Genomic DNA, 24,657 nt, shown 5'->3' on the forward strand with positions numbered 1-24,657 from the left:
AGTATACTAAAAAACAAAGAACGTGTTAACATTTAAATTTGCTTAAATATTTAAAAGCATTTGCAAAATTGTTTTTAAAATTCTTTTATTACAACTTCACATAGTTATAGACTACTATTTCAATTTTTGCTATTATTTTATCAAAGCTGTTTCAAGTCTGTCATTTAACATATTCTTTACAATTTTAAGAAGATTTTATATTGGCCCTCGGTAAATTATTTCATAGCAGTATAAAATTAGTCCCATTTCAAGTTATTAAAATTAGATATTTTATAGTCAATACTAGGTACTAATTATATGTCTAATTATACATCTAAATAGTGCTTAATTACTTTATTACTTTTTCATTTGAAATCACAACCAATATATTTATGATGTTGATATATTTTTATATATATACATTATATATTTTTTCCCCTAAGCACAATAGATTACTTTTTTTACCCTTTACATCTCTTTGGAAATTTATTGCTCTTAATAAATATTTGTTTGGTTGGATTTATTTCAATATCACTTGCCACATATGCAAAAGGAGTTCAAACAAGTGGTTAAATTTTAAAAGTTGATTTTTTTTTTTAACATTCAAAGAGTGAAGTTCCTTTCATTGTATTGGAAAACATAAGTCTTTGATATAAATTATTCCATTTAACTAACTAGTTGGACAAATTTATATAATTTAATCTCTTATTTTTCTACTTCTACTTATGTTTGAAGACCAAGATGCCCAGAATAAAACTCAACTTCTTAAAGTATTTTTAATATAAATAAAATACATGATAGCTGTAAAAATATATAGCAATGAAGAACATCAACCAAAAAGCAAGCCTCCTTTTCCCTGTACCCCTTAATCTTATTCTTCCACGGTGAGTAATTATTTTTGTTTTTCTTTAAATTTATTCAAATCATACCGAAGAATAAACCAAATCATCTCTGTTTCTAACCTCTAAATAAGAATTCCCAAAATACTTATTTTTGTAGTTTTGTTAGGAACAGATTTAAAACCTGGTTAATAGGAAACAGCAGAATTTATGATTTCATGATATCCCTTTTCTTTGGTCTTCAGTGTCTCTGCCTAGTGTCTCAGCTTTTTTCAGGTCATTAACAAAAATTATTGTCTGTATTGAACCCACTGGAAAATTTGAGCTTCTGAGAAACAAGATTTGACTAACAATTTAGAAGTATGAGAATAGATTGAAGGGTCGAAGACAGAGGCAGCTAGATTACTTAGGAGACTATTGCAATAAGGCAATTAAGATATGATGGACAAAGTGTCAGCAGGGTGGTGTTGAAAACTGGTCATCTACTAGAAAGAACTCAGGGATGATTCCAAGGCCTTTGGTCTGACCTACCAAAAGACAGAGTTGCTGTTTACTGCCATGGGAAGGACTGGAAAATAATAGTTTGGAAGTAAACTAGGAGTTTGTAATATATAAAATTTGGTTTGGAACATGTGAAATTTTAGATAACCATTGCACATTTATCTTAATTTTCTATTGCTAAGATGCCAATTAAATATTTATATTGATATCCTATTGCTACCATAACAAATCACCAGAGACTTCTTGACTTAAAACCACATGCATTAATTATCTTCCATTGTCACAGTGTAGACATCTAGGCACAGTGTGACTCTCAGATGGATCTTCTCTTCTGGGTCTCATAAGATCAAAATCAAGGTGCTGTCAGACAGGGCTTCTTTTTGTTCTAGAGGCTCCAAGTAGTAATCCACTTACAAGCTCATTCAAGTTATTGGGAGAATTCAGTTTCTTATAGATTTAGAATTGAGGTCTCCATTTTCTTACTAGGTTTCAGCTGGAAGCCACCCTTAGCCCTTAGAGGCCTCGCTCTGGTCTTTGCCTATGGCCCACTATATTAGAATAGCAATGGAATGTCATGTCCCTCTCAAACTTAAAATCTCTCAGCCTTCTGCTGCTACCTAACTCTGTCTACAGTCAGTAAAAGGTCAATACTTTTAAAGGCTCAAGTCATTGGATTGGACTAACCTAGTCCAATTTGAGCCCTATCATATGATTTGTAATCTTTTGAAACAATTAAATTTATTTGCATTTAATTGACAAATAATTGTACATATTAATGGGCTACATTCATAATATTAGTTACGTCTTTGGAGCCTCTTTTGCCAAGTCATAATATGTATTCACACATTTGGAAAATGAAGGGGTAGACATCATTGGGGAAGGATTCTACCTATCACAACATTCAAGTGAATATTTTCAGTAAGTAGTCAGACATGTCGTGTATGGTATTCATAGAGAATGTCTGGAGCAAACCTAAAATAATTGAGGAGAGGGTCATCAGCCTATAAATGGCATGACTATAAAAATTCACGATACTGGATGAGGTCACCAAAAAAGGATCGCTCAATAGAAAAGAGACCTAAGGACTGAAAAGAGGATTACTCCAGTGTTGACAGTTGGGAACAAGCAAAGGAGAATGAGATGAAACTGGAAATGCGGAAAGGTAGACTATATGAACACAGAGGCAAGGAGAAGAGAAGACGAGGAATGTCTCTTTTCATTGCTTCTACATTCTTGGTGGATTAGCTAAGTCATTGGCTAAATTGGTTGATGACATTTAGCTAGTTTTAATATTTTGCTTTGCTTGTAATTTATTTACTTATGCAGCAGGGTGCATGTATAATTGCCTTGCCTGTTTTTCCCCCGTTTTAGATTGTTTACATTTGGATTACTCTTCCAGAATTTCTCTCAACTAGGATACAAAGCGTATCTCTTCCAACTCCCTCTGTCCTTCAATTCTTGTTCAAATGTTATTTCTTTGGTAAGACCTACCATTACTATCTTCATCAGTTCTTCTGATTCCTAGGACCCTGCTCTAGTGTCCATTATATTTGTAACACTTATTGTTCGACATACTAGAAAATTTAGTTATTTATTGTATTCATTTTGTTTTAACATCTTCCAGCCTTATAATATAAGCCCTATAGGGCAGATATCTTTCATCACTGGTGTATCTGAAATTTATAGAAGAATTAATACATGTATGTTGAATGAGGAGAAGATTTTCGAGTTGCCTAAGAAGACTCCAAGATGAGCTTAGATTATGGCACTTGGATACATATTTATATATGTAATGTAAATATATGTAAACATATGTAAGACCGAAGTACATGAGAGTAATTTGATGTCTATATTTTTAGAAATCATCTACATATTGTTATTACTTGAAGTAATTGGATTTATGGAAAAATCTTAAATGTAGAAAAATGATGAAGTTGAAGCATAAATGGGAAAAGTAAAGTGAAGTCTAGGCATGCAATTTTAGAATTCTGGTGAGTATAATAATTTGTGGAAAAGAAGTGGAAGAGAAAACTGGTGAGCTTCCATAAGAGTATTGTGCTCCATCCTGTATGCTGTATTTCAAAAAGATATTGATGAAGCAGAGAAGTTCCAGCAGAGGATAAACTGAACAAGGAAGAGTTCAAGAAAATGTAGGCATTAATCCTGAAGGGAAAAAAATACTCCAAGGAGACATGGAACTGGTTTAAAATTTTAGATTGAAGGAAAATTCCTATTAGAACCAATGGGTGATGATTCATGAGATTCAGATATACAGTTAATAAAAGTAAGATCGTTACAGCAATTTGGAAATGCTCAAACATGGAACAGATTGCAAAATACAGTGTCCACTGTTACTAGCTGATTGATTTAGTGGCTAATTATTGGCTGGGTCAGGGGGATTCTTTGATTGGGAGGGGGTTCAGACTAAAGTACCTGTAAGATCCTTTGCACATTATATTTTGACACCTATCTATCGCAAAACTTATTTTATGTAAAGAATCAACCCTAGGCTAATTAAGCCAAAATAAAAATGGAGAAAATGGCACCTTAAAACAGTATGCATTTCTTTATAAATAAAACTTATTTCATCAAACATTTAGTTTATACTTGAAAACATTTTTCATCAAGATATTTTCAGAGCAACATAAACTGTGTAAACATACATTTATTAGAATTAAGATTTTATAAACACAAACTGAGATTTTCTTTCTTCCCATGAATTCTTAAAATTAAGAATATAAATTATTTCACTTCAGTATATTTATTAAGTTAGGAAACTATTTCACTAATCATTTATCTGTGTGCATCTAATGGAAATTCTTATCTTTAAAATAGCATCTATATAACTTCTGTTAGCCATGTTATTGATGACATTTACAGATTATGTCTCTCATTATCTCATAGTCTCACAGAAGTGGCACATCTAATTCAAATCCTGGGTATCAAACCTCCATTTTATTTTAAAAATCTCTTGTGGAATTTGTAATACTACTAAAATCAAAGGAAAACACACACATGCCCTGTAGTTCAGCTGAGGTAATTCTGGTTTTCTCTACATTCCTATGCCAGTTAGCCATGAAGTCAAAACTCAATCTTAAACCTTCCTTTTGAAATTAAAGCAAAATGAATTAATATAATCTGCTTCTGGAAAAGCATCAAATGTGAGCATTTGATTCGAATAGTTTTAAAATCTTACCATTGCTCATAAATGTTGATGAACAAATATTCATTAGCGTTTGAAACATTACTCTTAAGTATCCTAGGAAAAAAAGTTTTTAAAAACTGTGTGTTTTCATTATATCTCTTACAAGTGATAGATTAGATGTAGGTTTTTTCCCTCCTTTTTTTAAATAAAAAAGATCAGCTACAGAAAACTAAGTGAAAAGAAATATCTGGGCATTTTTCACCTTGGTTCATTAATGAAAACCTTTTGAATCTCTATGTAGCAGCATTGTGGCGAACATTCAAGGTTGATTGAACGAGGAGTTAAACTTCAGGAATAAACTCAGTTATTGAGTCCCACATCCTCTCTCCAATTCATTTCGTCTGTCTTTACCAATTCATAGACAAGCAGCAGAAAATAAACAACCTTCCACTATATTTGCTTAGTGTTCCAAATATATTAATGAAAATTTTGAACAAAAGGGAATAGAAAAGGGACAAAGTGGCTGGCATGGGATGAGGTACAAGAGATGCAGAAGTCAGTGAAATCACAGTGAAACCACAGTCCTCAGGCAGACGGGGATGGGAAAACCCTGTGCTGACTTCAAGATAAGCTGCAAGGAGAAGATGGTTGGCAGCCTTTATCCTTCTATTGCAAGATTTAAGATTTAATTGTCCTTAAATTCATATAGAAACAGATGAAAACAAATAATGATGATAGTGATGCTATCTTTAGAAAGAGATATACATATGTCTTTCTAAACAGTAATTTTTCATTATACTATAACATTTAAGAAATCAGGCCACGCATGGTGGCCCATGCCTGTAATCCTAGCACTTTGGGAGGCCAAGGTGGGCAGATCGCTTGAGGTCAGGAGTTCGAGACCAGCCTGGCCAACATGGTGAAACCCCGTCTCTACTAAAAATACAAAAATCATCCAGGTGTGATGGCAGATGCCTGTAATCCCAGCTTCTCTGGAGGCCGAGGCATGAGAATTGCTTGAACCTGGGAGGTGGAGGTTGCAGTGAGCAGAGATCATGCCTCACTGCAAAAAGAAATCAAATTCTGCTTGCCACTCATTCCAGGGATATCATGTTTATGTGGCTCAAATTATATGGCCAGTTAATTCACTTGAGCATTAAATCTGATTACATAAACATTTGGTCTTCATGTGGAATACATTTTTTTCTATTACTTTTTAAAGCATATGGTCCAGTTGCAAGTTGAAATCAAAGAGTTCTCATTTGCATTGTCACATCAGACGGTCTGTTTAAAACTATTAAACATTTAGTCTATTATAACTTCTGTTTTGCTGAAGCAATATATTATGGTAGAATTAGGTAACTATAACTTTGCTTTTTAAATGAATTGAGGAAATACCTTTGTTAATAACAATAAGATTATTTAGAGTACAGAACAAGTTACATTAAATTCTGCCATTCCATTCATTACAGATTGGATCTAAATTGGGCAGCAGTCATTTGAAATATTCTGCTACTATCTTTAACTCCTTTCCATTTTCCTCTTTGATATTGTGCATAACTGGAGAGCTGGCAGAAACCAATTGTGCAGCCTAAGCTAGCCTAATGATGCCCTCGTACACTTTCTCTGTCTCTTGCTTTTGCATAGCTTCGGCCCCCTTAGAGGCACAATTCAATAAGCACTACTGTTTTGAAACAGTGCCATTTAATGAACTACTTAGAAACCCTTTCCTATTGCTTGTTTTTATCTCTGTTTCTTTCTTAACCATCGCACTTCCATTGTAAGATAAAAGTGAAATATATTCAATAGCTACAGCTGAAAGAAAGACTCTGCCAAGTGGGTTCTGGGTGTTGCACTCTGGTAGGTTTAGAGGGTTTGGATAGAGAGGCTGTAACCTGATCAACAGTAAATTAGACCTCGGTCACAGTTTTGTCGCTGCTGCTGGCACTAAGATATTGATTCTCTACTTGCATGGCTCTTTGATGTCACCTTGGAGTGGGGATGTAGAAAAAATATATACTCACAGATTTTGCCAGGCATAAAATGCAAGGTGTATCTCTTGGTGGCAAAGATGTGTAGACATGGAATTTTCTTTTTATTTTATTTATCTATTCTTTGTTTAAATTTTTAATTATACTTTAAGTTCTGGGATACATGTGCAGAACGTGCAGGGTTGTTACATAGGTATACACATGCCATGGTGATTTGCTGCACCCATCAATCCATCATCTACATTAGGTATTTCTCCTAATGCTACTATCCCTCCTCTAGCCCCTCATCCCTCGACAGGCCCTGGTGTCTGCTGTTTTCCTCCATGTGTCCGTGTATTCTCACTGTTCAACTCCCACTTATGAGTGAGAACATGCAGTGTTTGGTTTTCTCTTCCTGTGTTAGTTTGCTGAGAATGATGGCTTCCAGCTTCATCCATGTCCCTGCAAAGGACATGAACTCATCCTTTTTTATGGCTGCATAGTATTCCTGGTGTATATTTGCCACATTTTCTTTATCCAGTCTATAATCGATGAGCATTTGGGTTGGCTCCAAGTCTTTGCTATTGTGAATAGTGCCACAATAAACATACATGTGGATGTGTCTTTATAGTGGAATGATTTATAATCCTTTGGGTATATACCCAGTAATGGGATTGCTGGGTCAAATGGTATTTCTGGTTCTAGATCCTTGAGGAATCGCCACACTGTCTTCCATAATGGTTGAACTAATTTACACTCCCACCAAAAGTGTAAAGTGTTCCTATTTCCCCACATCCTCTCCAGCATCTGTTGTTTCCTGACTTTTTGATGATCACCATTCTAACTGGTGTGAGATGGTATCTCATTGTGGTTTTGATTTGCATTTCTCTAAAGACCAGTGATGATGAGCTTTTTTTCATATGTTTGCTGGCTGCATAAATGTCTTCTTTTGAGAAGTGTCTGTTCCTATACTTTGCCCACTTTTTGATGCAGTTGTTTGTTTGTTTTTTTCTTGCAAATTTAAGTTCTTTGTAGATTCTGGATACTAGCCCTTTGTCAGATGGATAGATTATAAAAATTTTCTCCCATTCTGTAGATTGCCTGTTCACTCTCAAATTTTGTTTTTATTTTAGTATTGGAAAGTGAATTGTTCTCAGATGCTATATGGTTGTTATAAATTGATGTTCAAATTTTAAGAACTGTAAGAGTTTGTATATAATCTGTATAGAATTCACTGTTTCCTAGTAAGAAGTTTAATTTCTCCTCACCTCCCAGGTCTCTAAATCCAGGATTAGATCATTTTTTTCCTTTTATTGAAATATCTAGGAGATATTTTGCTTCCATAAATGTTTCAATTTTTTAAGAGCAATTGTGGCACATTTGAGCAGAAGTTCCTTAAAGGTTTAAATTATACATGAGATGATTCTCTTGTCTATACTTAAGTTGTGGCAGAGCCCATTTCTGTTAAAATGCATTGGATTTTTGATTTGTTTACGTTAATGAATTTTTTACTACCTCTCTAATAAATTTTACTACCAGATACACACCTATAATGTACCAATTCTCAGAAAACATTTTGTCAGGAGGGACTGTGAATTTATTTATGAGCTACTTTCAACATATGGGTTAAATCTTACTGACTTGCCCTTACTTTCAGGATGCCATTAACTCAGAGTCATATCACAACCTTTGTTAATCAAAATTGCTTTGGCTATCTTTTAGCAAAACAGAAGTAAATACTTTTCTCTTGAATTAACAAGCAACTTATGAGACTTAAAATTTCTTTAGCCAACTCTTAAAATCACCATGAAGACTAAGAAATCCATAGAGAAGATCATGAATATAAATAAACATGGATTTAAAAAAAATACTGATTAGTCTCTATCTTTTCCTGGCTCGAATTTCTACCTTGATAAGCAATGAGCTCCTAAACTAGCCAATGTATATTTGAAACGATCCCTCTGAAGCAATGTGGTGTTTCACTTTCTTATTGCTCTATGACATATTTAGTTCAATTGATACTTCGGCTTTAGAGATGTGTTTCAAAGAGATCACATGACTTTTAGCTCTAATTCACAACTATTTATCACTTAACCACAGGCAAATTTTCTGAATTATAGTTTGACTTTGTAATTTATATTTGTTGTATTTTAATGCTAAAAAGGTTTAATATTTACAATGTCTTCCTCATTTTTCTCCAGTTTTGTTGAGGTATTATCGACTCATAAAGTTATATATATTTAAGTTGTACAGTGTTATGTTTTGATATACACATGCATTATTAAGTAATTACCACAATTATCACATTCATCACCTCATATAGTTACTACTTGTGTGTGTGTGTGTATGTGTGTGCTGAGAACACAAGATCGACTATCTTAGCAAATTTCAAGTGTACGATACATTATAATTAACTGTAGTTACCATGTTGTACATTAGATATCCAGAACTTACTTATAACTAAAATTTTGTACCCTTGGACTAAACTTTCTACATATCCTCTAACCCCAAGACCATGGAAACCACCTTTCTACACTCTGTTTCCATGAGTGTGACTTCTTTAGATTCCATATGTAAGTGGGATCAAGTAGTATTTGTCTTTCTGTGTCCAGTTTATTTCACATAGCACAATGTCCTCTAGGTTCATTTATGTTGTGCAAATAGCAGGATTTCCTTCTTTTTAGGTGTGAATAATATTCTTCTATGTGTGTATAACATTTTCTTTACTCATTAATTCATCAATGAACCCTTAGGTTGTTTCCATATCTTGGTATTATGAATAATACTGCAATGAGCAATTTCTTCCTCTTTAATGAAGATACCATGCCTGAAGAATCTGAAGTATATTTGCATTATATGTTGAAAGGAATTAAATTATCTAGCAATAGAAAATAACTTGCATCACAGCACCATGTTAGAAACATGCTGAGTTGCAAATACTAAAGAGAAAATAAATATCACAATGAGCTACATTCTAGAATCCTCCAAATAGGATTATATTATAATAACTTAGGTTATTAGTTCTTATCTGAGTGATCGTCTTAAGTGTTATTTGAATATTTGTTGGGGAGTAAAATTTTTAGAGAACTATAATGGGCTTTATGAGCCTAGATACCAGTAGACAAGCTACTGGAAATACTGTTTCTTAACTGGGTTTCGTTCTTTGTTTTTAATTATGATTACATTATCACTACCTGATTGCCAGTTTTGAAAACTGATGTGCTAAGAAAATTCTCTGTGTTTTTTTTAAATAAAATAAAAATGCTTATGGAGCGTTTATATTAATTGAAATTTATAATTCATGATTGGGTATGTATTGGTTATAGTCACTTTAAGGGTTTTAAAAATATCAATGGATAGCAGAAAATAATATTATTTATTTCACAAATGTAGAATAAACTGCTCTATTTGGCAGTAAAAGAGTTAACAATGATTTCCTAAGGGGCAGTTTTGTTTTCTTACTTGGAGAAAAAAAAAGTCTATTATTTCATTTTTCACTGAAGCAGGATACAAGGTACTTTTAAATGTTGATATAAATATGTGGTTCATCTAGTTTTATTAACCATAGTTGTATAACCGTGGCTGGAGCATTATCTGGAAATCTTTTGAGCTCTGATTCATCCTTAGGGAAGATAATTTTTCTCCAACATATATATCTCTCAAGAACATAAGAAACATTCTAGTGTGTACCTAACAGAATTATATTCTATATTCTCTAATAAAGGTGCCAATACATGTTTCCTGGAGAGCTTTGTTATCTTTCATGAAGTTGTTTTATGTGTGTGTCCAGTTTGAACTATTTTGAATTGGCATATTCTTATCACAAACCAGGGACTTAATTTTAAACATTTTGGTAACATCTTGACAGCTCATACAGTGACTAGACACTTGACCCTAATTGCATAATTAAAACTAGTATGTTTTTAATTATTTACACTGTCTTATAAGGATGTAGAAAACAAATAAAGCAAAATTCTAAAATTGCTGTAGAATTATAGAATATAGGTAAAAAACTGAATACTTATAGAGACCAATAATACATAAAAGCAACATGCTAAATAACCTGTAAATAAATATAAAATAATTAAGACAAAAGAAGAAAAAGGTTTAAATTTTGATATGATTTCCCAAACCATTGGTTATAGACTTTTACCTATTTATTGCAGAGTGGAATTCGCTGTAAGAAAGTAAGAAAAAACAAATTTCCTTGAACACTGACATATGTTACTTCTTCTGCAAAAGACTGAAACAAAATGGACAATGGCTAGGAACACTGAACCAAGTTTCATGAATTTTATTTTTTATTATGCCATTGGTCAGTTTCACCAACTAGGTAAATCTCTTAAATTTAATTATCTAAAAGGTGAATAGAAGTCAATATCCAAGTGGAAATTCTAATCTAAAAGAGGTTAATAACTTAATGTCTGCCTCATGATTAGAATTTGTAAAGTTTAAATTCATATTGAAGGATCTCCTTATGATTTGGATAAAAATATGCATGGTAAAATTATATGAGATTAGTAACTTAAGATACATCTAAAATTATGTGTATTTTTGAAAAAACACTAAAACATTGAGTATACAATATAAGCTAATTACCGAAGGTAATTCTTCTTCTTTGTATTTTTCATCTAGTCAATACCTGGATCCCTGGCAAAAGCAAAGTTAATACTATATTATTTAGATATTATAGATTCCAAAAAATTTAACAGAGGGTTTGTGGTGGTGTCTCAAGGATAACTAATTTTTAATGCTAATTCTCATTTAATCATTTTACACTTTCAATCTACTAAGATTGAAACATTTTGTAGCAGATTAAAAACAAGTCCAGTGCTATGATTAGAATGTCCACCAAAATTCACGTGTTGAAATTTAATTGCCAGTGTGACAGTACTAAGAGGTGGGGTGTTTAAGAGGTAATTAAGTCATGAGGACAGAGCCCACATGGATAAGATTTGGGCCGTGGTGGCATGTGTCTGTAGTCCCAGCTACTTGGGAGGCTGAGGCAGGAGAATCTCTTGAACCCAGGAGGCAGATGTTGCAGTGAGCCTAGACTGTGCCACTGCACTCCAGCCTGGGTGACAGAGCGAGACTCCGTCTCAAAAAAAAAAAAAAAAAAAAAACGGCTTGATGAATGGGTTCTTTCTCTTCTACTCTTCTGCTTTGTGAGGACAGGAAGAAGGCACAATATTAAAAGCAGACTGTAGCCTTTACTGCACACCAGACTTGCTGGCGTCTTGATCTTGGACTTCCCACCCTCCAGAACTGGGAGAAAGAAATTTTTCTTATTTAAAGCAATCCAGTCTCAGGTATTTTGTTATAGCAGCACAAACAGAAGAAAAGACCCAAGAAATTAGACATTCTAAGCTTTAAACCTTCCCTCTTTGGTCTATTTTATACAGAAAAGCCCAAATTTCCTAATTATGATATTTAACATACATTGTGAAGTTTTGTAATTGTTTAATTGGCTGTACTAAAGAGTACTTAATCATTAACAGTTTCCAAATTATTTAATTTTAAAAGTCAGATCTACTTTATTATAATTTATATGTAGTAAATTTTACTCTATTTAGGTATATAATTGTATGAGCTTTTGCAAATGTATAGTCATTTACCCACATTTCTATCACCCTAAACAATTAGCTCACCCTGACACCCTGGGCACAGCTAATCTATTTTCTGCCATTATAAATTTGCCTTTCCAGAATATCCTGTACATGGAATAATGCAATTATGTAACTGTTTGGCCCTGGATTCTTTCATTTAGCTCAATATATAGGAGATGCATCCATTTTGTTACACATGTTAGTTGTTTACTCCCTTTTATTGATGAATTTATTGGTTTTATTCTATCTTAAGACTATCCAACATATGCTTTTAGACCAAAACTTGTGTTCTGTTTCTGACATAGACCTTGAATGTAAAATACTGTTTTGAGAAATTAGCATGATGCTAGAGAGTTTTATTCTTAATTCACATGGTATGTTTTAAGAAGGCCTTTGAAATAGAAAAAAAAATGTATATGTTGACTCTCTAAAAACATGACATTGTCACTTTTGTAGAAAAGTTGTATAATAAGTAAAAATATATGGGGTCTCTATTCAACATCAAAATTCTCTTTGAGTAAGTTTAACTTTGAGTCCATCAGAAATGACTTTGGCTTTGCCACTGCCAGGGAATTAAGTAATCTAATTAGGGACAAGCTGATTCAGCACAGATAACTCCAGAAAAGACTGTCCCAGGCCTTTCTGTACCCTTGCAAGCATCATAAGTAAGATTTCTTGGCTCAGGACTCTGTATTTGTTTCCAGTACCAGTGTTTGTGATTCTTCCCTTTGGCATTACTCCATTTTGTGGACTTGTTAACGTCTCTGGCTTGAGAATTATTTTTTTCGGACTGCTTACTGTGTTTACAACCTGAAATGCTAAACACAGCTACCACTTAAATATTGTTAAAAGAACAGTCATCTATATAATGACCATTTTATACCATGAAAGCTCTGAAAAACACTATCAATCACTGCCAAGTTTGACTCTCCCTGTAGAGCTTATTGCGGGAATTACCAAGCTGAAGACTGCAGACTCCAAATTAAATTCTCTGGCTATATTATACGTGGCTAAAGAGACTCTATTTACCTATGTTCAGTTCTATGCTAGTCTCTTTTATGTTTAAACAAACACAGACATAAGTCCTCCTCCTATAGTAGCCAAATTTTTAAAATAAAAAGGATTTTCCTGAGTTGACACCATAACTATTACTATGTATTGAAACTTTGGAGGGCATTGGCCTTGATCTGCTGAGTGTTTTTTCACATTGTGTGGATTACTTTAAATGCTTATTTATATCATGGATGATAGGGGATATTTATCACCCAAATTGTTGTGCCCCCAACCACAATATAACATTCCTCAATTTCAGATTAATCCTAAAAGACAAGTTACCTTTAAACACAGTTATTTAAATTATGGAATTAAAGGCACAATGTGTTTAGTAAAAGAAAAACATATAGAATTTTCGGAATTTCTCACTGGGTTGTAGCCTTTAGTAATTGATAAATCCTATAATCCCTTTTAGACCAAGAAATAAACCATGAGGAGGTTAATAATTTTAATAGGTGCTTCTAATGCTCTTTAAATTTAATATCCAATCTTTTTACCTACATAAAGATGGACCAGTTACATGACAAATTCACTAATATCAATTAATAACTTGCTAAATTTAAATTTTAAAACAGTGCTTGTATGTACCACCTTTAATGGGTGATATTCTCAATATTTGCAAAGGATTTCTTGATTTTACCACTGTGGTTTATTGCAATCCCTCTTTCCATGGATGATTCTCTTTAAGTCGAGATTCATAATAGATAATTATTATTAGCTTCCGAAACAGAATTATTGCAAGACTGGTGAACATGATGAGAAGTAAGGGTGTCTCCAGAAGAGAAACATTAGAGGACCTTCCAAGTTGCCTTCATGGCAATCTCCTCAGTGTTCTAAAACTCCCTTTCAAAATGGGGTGATTGAAAAAAGAAATCTAGTTTCTGTTCATGGGTTAGCCTGTCAAAGTTATTTCCAAAGCACTTCTGTGCTTTCTAAAAAGGTAGTCAAATACACAGGTATACGTGTTATGTTAAATACATTAGTGAATATAAGGAATACAATAACACACTTTCAGAAGATCCCTCAGAGATAAAAGAGACAGAGAACAATAACTTCAATGGAAGTATTCAATGCTGTGTTTTTACATACACTAGAAAATAAAATCACCATGTATTTACATATATTATAACAACTTTTCCATAGCCACAAAATCAAATAGAGTGTACAGTTCCAAAAAATTGTTATAAATATAAAATAAATCACAATGGTTAAGGAAAACTGACATGAGTATTTTTATCCAAAATATTTAGGTTGATAATAATGTTGGCAAATTCATTATACAATTGCTCAGTCTTCATATTGTCAAGATTGCATATTTTATTTATGCATTAACTATGAAGTATCTTATATGTGCATGCCCAGATAGAAAAACGTTCCAGAGAGGAGATGAAGAAGTCATCTTTTGAATAAGCTGATGCAACATATTTGCATCAAGAGATTTGACAAATCGCTGACAGAATAAACAGCAGAGGAATGCGAATTTAGATCTAACTAAGGCCTACATAATATATGAAGAGAGAAATCAAATGAGTAAACATAGTTGTTATGCACAGGGGCATGATTATGCTAATACAATTTCAAGAACTACGTAGATAATACACAGAACATATCAACAATGTTGATATGACATGCTGAATGCTTTAGTTATGATAGCAATGCCTTATATTTTTGTATTTTGGTCATATTAGTCCATGAACCACTTGTATACACATTGAATATATTACTGTTTAAGGTGAAGCAAAGTTTTTACATTATCCCGTACAGTCTCTAGTTTTTATCATTTATTATTTCTCTATCAACAGTATGAAGTTAAAATGACTTCGTAATTATTTTTAAAAAGAGAACATTTTAACTTTTAAACATTTAACTTTAACATTTAACATTTAACTTTAACATTAACTGCTTTGTTACTCATCCTCTACATTTTATATATTTTTAAAATGTAAAATAATAAATGGCATTTATTAGGAAATATGTCAGTCAATAAAATAGGAGCAATACTGATTACTTAATTCAGTTTTATTACATAGGTATGCTAACTCAAATTAAGGCACTAATATGATCTAGTTCACTCCCAAGTAGTGTCCAACAAAATACTGATAGATGTTTCTTTAAAATAATTAGTTACAACAGTTTTCTTCTAAAATATACTCAAATATATAGTAAATATTGCATCCAGATCTTGATGTAAAATAATATTCTCCAAGTAAAAGAAGCAAAGTTCTTTGGAGAAACGCTTGATTCTAGAACTGAGATGGAAAATCCAAAAGATGAACCTGGAATGCATTGCAGGAACAGAAAATAAGAAAATGGCTAAACATAGGCATGCACATAGACATACTCAAGACTTCAAAGGAACCAAGGAAAGAAGGAGCCAACTGAAATAGCTGCAAAAGACCAAAGCTAGAAAAAGTAGGGCAGCAAAATAAAGAGTATTGAGTTATAATCCAAGGTACAAAATAAATATTCATTATTTGATGCAAATATAAAAATGATTCAATTAATGAATTAATGGACTAATCTCCCAGTTGAAGAATGTCAAATAATTTATAAAGATACTCTACCCTTGGGAGGTGAAGCATAATTTCTCATTCCTTATGTGTGGGCTAAATAAAGTAAATTTCTGCCATATAGTACAATATGGCAAGAGAGGGAGAAAAACAGACTGGATAAATCTGACCAACAATATCTCAAGCCAGGTGTTCAAAGTAACATCAATAATGTTAATAAATAATAAATAATAACCTATTTATAAATAAATGCCTATTTATAAATAAATAAATACCTATTTATAAATAATAGCCTATTTATAATAGGTGTTCTTCATATGACCTAATGAGAATAACACTTCATCTTTGAGGTCTTCCTCCCCAAAAATCTATAATCCAGTGTAACCATAGGAAAACACCAGGCAAACCCCAACTGAAAAGACATTCCACAAAATACCTAGTCAGTTCTCAGAACTGTCATGATCATGAAAACAAAGTCTGTCACAGCCACAGGAGACAGGATCATTCAATGAAATTTGGTATCCTGGATGGAATCGTGGAACAGAAAAAGAACACTAGGAAAAAATGGAACATATCTGAATCAAGTGTGAACTTTAGTAAGAAATAATATATCAGATTATTTCTTATATATCACAATATATATTTATCAATATATCACAGTATTGATATATATTTCAATATATCACAACGTTAGTTGTGGCAATGCATGTGCGCAGCTGGCCCTCCGATATGTAAGCAGCATTTACCACCTAGGCATTAAATTGACATATATCATTGGATTAATGCTCACACAAGTCTAAGTTAAGGAGGTTATCTTATTATCGGTTGAATCTGTAAACAGTTCTTGAACCCATGACAATATTAAACATGACATTCATATGAACATGATAAGAGTGTAACTCTAATACACTCAATCTTGTTTGCTACAAAATGTACATTGATCAAAGTATGGCAACCCTACACTCAAATTTTAGTCAAAACAAGTTGACCACACAAGTGTGTTTTTCTGTAAGTTTTTATATGTGAAAAACTTTCCCAGTTAAATTTCAAATGTAAACCAAATAATGATCCCCAGGCTAATATAATTATAAAACAATGTAATTCCAATTTTTCTGACAAGACACATATGAAAATCTTCTAAAATAGAAATACAAAATCATCATCAAAAGTATTTTTGTTAGTGCACTTATTTTTTAATTGATGAATAATGATTGTATATATTTATGGGGTACACGGTGATGTTTTAATCTGTGAACACGCTGCAGAAAGAGTCAATCAAGCTAATTAACATATCCATCATCTCACAAATTTATCCTTCTTCTTGTGGTAAGAACATAAAATTGATTCTTTTAGCAATTGTGAAATATACAATATATTATTATTAACCATGCAGTCCAATGGATCACTAAAACTTATTCTTCCCGTCTTCCTGAAACTTTGTACCATTTGATCAGTATTTCCCTTTACTCAGCGCCACCATCAGCCTGTATCATCTCACACCTCTTAGAATAGCTATTACCAAAAAAAATTTTTTGACATATAAAAACAAATAAAGATGTATGATAATAACTTTATTGACTTACTTTAAAGCTATTGAAATTATTAAAATGTTTATAATATGAAAATTAGGCCAGGCATGGTAGCTCATGCCTGTAATTCCAGCACTCTGGGAGGCTGAGACGAGACAGATTGCTTGATCTCAGGGGTTCAAGACCAGCCTGGGAAACATGGTAAAAGCCCAGCTCTAAGAAAAATACGAAAATTAGCTGGGCATGGTGATGTGCACCTGTGGTCCCAGCTACCTGGAGGCTGAGGCAGAAGGATCGCTTAAACCTAGGAGGGCAAGGCTGCAGTAAGCCGTGATTGCGCCACTGCACTCCAACCTGAGCAACAGAATGAGACCCTATCTCAAAAAGAAAGCATATATATATATATATATATATATATATATATATATATATATAAAATAAATGAATAGAATGAAATATAAAGACTGAAATAATCTTATATATGAATATAAGGCCATTTCAACTCAGTAGAAAAAACAATGATTTATTCAACTAATGGTGCTAAAATAATTGGCTACACAGTCTAAAGCTAGATTAAAAATTCCAATTCCTTATTATAGACAAAAATATCGACATGAATTAAATAACTATAAAAAGTTAAAATAAAAAGAATAAAAGCACTAGAAGAATATACAAGTAATGCAAATAAAAATCCTGAGAGCGGAAATACCTTCCAAAACACACACACCCCAGAAGTGATAAGGAAAATATGTATATTTCTTTATATAAAAATGAAAAACTACCAACATATGAAAAGATCAGCACTCTAAGCAAAGAGATAAATAACAGAGTAATAGTTTTGTGACACAACAATAGACAGATGACTTCAAATTTTAAATATAGAAATTACAGCTAAATATAGAAGTAAAATATATTCTGCGGCAATTTTCAATTTCAGTATTATTTAGACAAATGAATTTTACAAAACAATTGTAAAAATCATTTCACCCATCAGATTCACACACACAAAATATTTTTATATACATAATTACAAACAAGAACCTTGAAATAGGTAAAAATCACCAATGAGTACAAAAATACCCCCTTACTCCTTTATGTACTTCACTATTTATTTAATCCAAAGACATAATCTTACATTAAATATGAAATTTTAATGATTCAGAAAAGCACTTATAGTATGTCTACCAAACTAGTGAATACCAAAATAACACAGGTTTAGATGTCCCACAAATTCACTTTGGCGGCAGATTAGAAACATTTATCAGTTGCTCATCTGCAATTATAATTTGTGACTTTTTACAACCAAGAGTCTTGGTAATGTTTTTAAGCAAAATATGAATGTACATGCATGATATGGAACATCCATCATCACTGTACAGCCTTGTCAATATACTCCATTTAAGAAAGCAAATGATAAATATACATAGATTAAGAAAAGAGACATGTAAAAGACATAAGTTACACCTTTCATGCTTTACATTTTGATTTACTGACGCTTCTGCAGTATTGGTAGTGACCAAGATAGAAAATACACACTAAATTTAAAACATTCCTTGAAATTAAAAGCATAATGACAGAGACTAATAGATTTCATTCCTGTTTGATCTCTGCACTGACATCATATTTAGCTTGATAATTTTAGCAAGGAGCATTGAATCAATAACTCAATGATCTCAGCTTTGTTGATGTACAATTTTATCTTACATCATCTATAAAACGTTTATCAGCAACAATTTATAATATGAACGTTTAAATATGATAGGTTTAGGTCGAATATCTATTGAAATGATAAAGAGCTGTTAGTTCATATATCTCTGTTAAGTGATGTTAAAAGTAAACTCCTAAATGGATGTTGCAAAATTATTCAACACAACATGCAGAGTCCATCACTTCATCACCTTTTTGGCAGACACAATTCAGGGCAACTCAGATTTAAGGCAAGTCGGCCGCATACCTGTTCAAACTCATTTTAGAATTTAAAATAAAATACTGAGCTATTCTAGAGGAAGGAGGAAAAGGAGGAGGAAGAAAAGGGGGAAAAAGCAGAAGCACCGTATATTTGTAATATCATAAACGCATCATACTCTGATTCTAATTTAAACATAACTTACTTTATAACTATGTACATGACCCCAAACTTCTAAGTACAATATCATTTCTTATTGTTTTATGTCATCATTTCAGAAATGCATTTCACTTTTTATTTACTTCGATTATCAGTGCTTGTTAACACTTTTGTTATGAGACTCATTGTCTCCCAAACCAGTTATCAATGTTATGCATTTTATAAATTTTCTAAGTATTGTACTTATTTCTCCTTAAATAGTAAAATAACAGAATTTGACATTTTAAAATTATGTAGGGGAATTGTAAGCTTACTTATAGTCTTAATTTATTTTAAAAGTAAATTTTCTTTATTATTTGGATAAAAAAATATTTTTATTTGGTACACAAAAAGATGAAAACAGGCAAGCCCTTATTTTTCACTAATGTTGCAATTTCTAGAAAAAAAGTTAAAATGTTTACTTTCTAATGACAATGAGATTAAAAAATATTGCAAGGAATGAAACAAAAGAAATGAATAGAGGCCTGGATCCATGATATAAATAAAGACTCTAATATTATAATACATGGTACATTGGAGAATTAATTTAAAGCCATATAGGAGTAGGACACACTTTCCAAAGATAAGTAATTAACTTAGGTATAGGATATTTTAAAAATCCTCCTACATGAAGGCAGAATCAAAAAAGAACTATCAACTTTGTTCCATAAAAACTGTACATCCATTCATCTGTGCTCTCCTACCTGCTCCCAATACCTCACCAGTGCTGAAATGGTGACTTTCCAGGCTGGAAAGCAGTCTTGGACAAAGAAGAGACAGGTGCAGAAAGTCACCCACACAATATACGAACAAAGAGAAAAGCAACTTTAAGGTTATTATGCAAATGAATTATTAACCTTCAAAAATTAAAAATGAAAAGGCAAATAATTACTTGGAATATCAAAACAGCTCAATCCAGAATATAACATCCTAGAACAAAAAGAAATATCTCACAGTTCTTCCAGCTATCAAACAAATAAATAAGAATATACAGTTTTATTTTTTTAAATGCAATACAAAAATGAAAAACACAGGAAACAAATATAGAACAAAACATAATAATTTATGGAATAAAAATATATTAGAAGCACTAAGGAAAAAATAGAAGTGGACCGAATGCAGCATGAATATAGAAGGAAATGGATGATACAAAAAAGAAGTTAAGTTACAGCTAATTAATAGGTCAGGGCAGAGAAGGATGAACAATGGATCAGGAAGGTAAAGAGAAGATTCCAGCACTATGTGGTAGCAGTAATTACTTGTAATGGCAAAAACTGCAAATAATATACATAATTGAAACCCTACATACAACAATTACAAGATGAGATGAGTATTATTAAAGGGCAATATTATCCTTACATTTTTACATTAGGAAATAAACAAGAATGAAATTAGTATAATCATTTAAGAAATTAATGAAATCACAAGATATTTCCAAAAGTGTTAATATGAAGAGTTAATAAGGATAAAAATAAATTTATTAAAAAGCAAATAAACACAATGCACAAGATGAGTTTCTTCTGTGAAAATGCTAATGATATAGAGAAACTTCTAAAAAGGTTATTGATTCAAAAAATAGAGAACATGAGTTAATGCCATTAGGGAAAAAATTAACCTTATATATAACACAGATTATCATGTTATAAAATGATGTTATGACAAAAAATATGCCAGTACATTTAGAAACTTAGACAAAATGGCTACATTTAAATAAACATGTAACAAGCCAAACTAAAAAAAAGCACTGAAACAGTTCTATAAATTAGAATAAATCCAGTTAGAATTAATTCTACAAATAAAAGCATTTTTAAGAAACATTTATACTGTTTTTCATAATGACTGTACTAATATACTTTCTTTCTCACCAAAAGGGTACAAGGGTTCTCTTTTCTCCCCATTCTTCCAATGCTTGTCATCCTTCATCTTTTCTATAATAGCCAGTCTAACAGGTGTCAGATGATATGTCACTGTGTTTTTAACTTGCTTTCCCTGATGATAAGTGATGTTGAGCATTTTTTCATGCACCTATGGGCCTTTTGTATGCCTTCTTTTGAGAAATGTCTGCTCAGAACCTTTGCTCATTTTTAAGTTGAATATTTATTTATTTATTTACTATTGAGTTGTTATATATTTTGGATATTATATATATGGAACTATCAAATAATCGAGCAGTCCCACTACTGGATATATATCCAAAGGATATGGAATCAGTATGTCAAAGAGAGATCTGCTCTCCATGTTCATTGCAGCATTATTCACAAGAGCCAAGATATGGAATCAACCTAACTGAACAGTGAATGAATGGATAAAGAAAATGTGATATATATCATATTTATATATCTGTAAATGCAAGAAAACAATATACAGCCCTATAAAAAGGCAGCATTGTCACTTGCAACAAAACAGATGAACCTGGAGGACATTATGTTAAGTGAAAAAAAAAAAACAGGAACAGAAAGACAAGTGCCATATGATTTCACTTATAGGTAGAATCTTAAAAAGTGAAACTCATAGAAACACAGAAAAAAGTGGTGTTTATCAAAGACTTGAAGTAGGGGTGAGAGAGATTGGGGAGATGGTCAAAGAACAAAAAATTTCAGTTAGACAGGAGGAATAATTTGAAGAGATCTGTTGCACATCATGGTGACTGTAGTAAATAAGAATATAATGTGTACTTGAAAACTTTTGAGAGAGTAGATTTTAAGTGTACTCACTACAAAAAAAAATAAGCATGTGAGGTAGTGCATGTGTAAAGTAACTTGATTTAACCATTCCACAGAGCATATGTCTACCCAAACATAATGTTGTATATCATAAACTTATACATTTTACTTGCCAAAGAAATATTAAAATAAAATAATTTTACATAAAACTAGCACGCTATCATTTCAAAATTCTTTTCAACTTCAGAACAATTTCTGAGAAGAAAAATTAAGAGATAACTATTGGGTACTGGGCTTAATACTTGGGTAATAAAATAATCTGTACAACAAGCCCCTAAGACTTGAGTTTACCTATGTAACAAATATTCACATGTATCTCTGAACCTAAATTAAAAGTTAAAGAATGAATGAATGAATGAATAAATAAATAAATCTGCACTCCCACCCCCACTAAAAAAACTTAAGAAATAAATCCAAATGTATTTATAAGACCACTCTAACATTAATCAAAATTCAAACAAAGTCAGAGTAAAAAATAAAAATTATAATCCAGTCTCATTTGGGAAAACAGTTGTCATAATTTTAAACAATATATTAGCAAAGCCATTTCAGCAATGTGAAAATACATACTAGGGCAGATTGTGAATATCAGAGGAATGAAACTTTTTAAGATATCAGTTATCATAATTAAAACAGTAAATATTGAAAAAATATAAATATTTTGAAAGCAGAAATTCAACTTTCATTCATTTTGATAATAATATCTTTTTGATATACTAGGAAAAATAAGAGAACTTTAAACAGACAAAATGTTTGAAAGCATTCTATTTAAAATTCTGGTCAAGACCAAGATACCTACTATTTTAATTTGTTGTCAATTACAATTTTTAATTTCATACATTCAGAAATCACAGAACCCACTACTAAATAACTTCGTGAATCAAAAGAGATCTTCTAATAAATGTTGTAAGTACTTATTAGTGTAAACAATAATAAAAACAAGGTACTGGATGTCCTAGTAGGTATACAAAGACAAAAAAAGTTTGCAAAACAGTAAATGAAACTGCTTATGAAAATGATATGATTAACTGCATAGAGAATACCAAAACAATTTATGAACATCTTTTTACAAAAAAGAAAATTTAGTAGGGTTAGAGGATTTAAGATAATTGATAAAAATCAATTGCCCTTTTGTTCATCAGCTATAAATAATTAAGAAACATTTACAGCAACAGTAACTAAAATATCAATTACCTACCCATAAAACATACAAACATTAAAAGGACTCTGTAAAAACACAAAAAACAAAAAACAAAACTTTACTGATACACATTAAAGGAAACACAAACAGAAAAACTTACCTTGAATATAAAGAGAAAGACTTCACGTTGTACATGTTGTAAATGTATTAATTCTGTTACAAACAAACAAACAAACAAAGGATCTAAGGGTTCACAGTAATTGCAATAAAAATTCCAATAGGGTTTTGCGGTGGACCTCAATAAACTGATTTAGAAACTTTTGCTACCTGACTTCAAACTACACTACAAGGCTACATTAACCAAAACAGCATGGTACTGGTACCAAAACAGAGATATAGACAAATGGAACAGAATAGAGCCCTCAGAAATAATGCCACATATCTACAACTATCTGATCTTTGACAAACCTGAGAAAAACAAGCAATGGGGAAAGGATGCCCTATTTAATAAATGGTGCTGGGAAAACTGGCCAGCCGTATGTAGAAAGCTGAAACTGGATCCCCTCCTTGCACCTTATACAAAAATTAATCCAAAAAGGATTAAAGACTTACATGTTAGACCTAAAACCATAAAAACCCTAGAAGAAAACCTAGGCAGTACCATTCAGGACATAGGCATGGGCAAGGACTTCATGTCTAAAACACCAAAAGCAATGGCAACAAAAGCCAAAATTGACAAATGGGATCTAATTAAACTAAAGAGCTTCTGCACAGCAAAAGAAACCAGCATCAGAGAGAACAGGCAGCCTACAGAATGGGAGAAAATTTTTGCAATCTACTCATCTGACAAAGGGCTAATATCCAGAATCTACAATGAACTCAAAGAAATTTACAAGAAAAAAACAAACAACCCCATCAAAAAGTGGGCAAAGGATATGAACAGACACTTCTCAAAAGAAGATATTTATGCAGCCAAAAAACACATGAAAAAATGCTCACCATCACTGGCTATCAGAGAAATGCAGATCAAAACCACAATGAGATACCATCTCACACCAGTTAGAATGGCTATCATTAAAAAGTCAGGAAACAACAGGTGCTGAAGAGGATGTGGAGAAATAGGAACACTTTTACACTGTTGGTGGGACTGTAAACTAGTTCAACCATTGTGGAAGTCGGTGTGGCGATTCCTCAGGGATCTAGAACTAGAAATACCATTTGACCCAGCCATCCCATTACTGGGTATATACCCAAAGGATTGTAAATCATGCATGCATGCACATGTATGTTTATTGTGGCACTATTCACAATAGCAAAGACTTGGAACCAACCCAAATGTCCACCAATGATAGACTGGATTAAGAAAATGTGGCACATATACACCATGGAATACCATGCAGCCGTAAAAAATGATGAGTTCATGTCCTTTGTAGGGACATGGATGAAGCTGGAAACCATCATTCTCAGCAAACTATCACAAGGACAAAAAATCAAACACTGCATGTTCTCACTCATAGGTGGGAATTGAACAATGAGAACACATGGACACAGGAAGGG

Source organism: Pan paniscus, chromosome 4 (genome assembly GCF_029289425.2).
Source record: "Pan paniscus chromosome 4, NHGRI_mPanPan1-v2.0_pri, whole genome shotgun sequence".
NCBI lineage: Eukaryota > Metazoa > Chordata > Mammalia > Primates > Hominidae > Pan > Pan paniscus.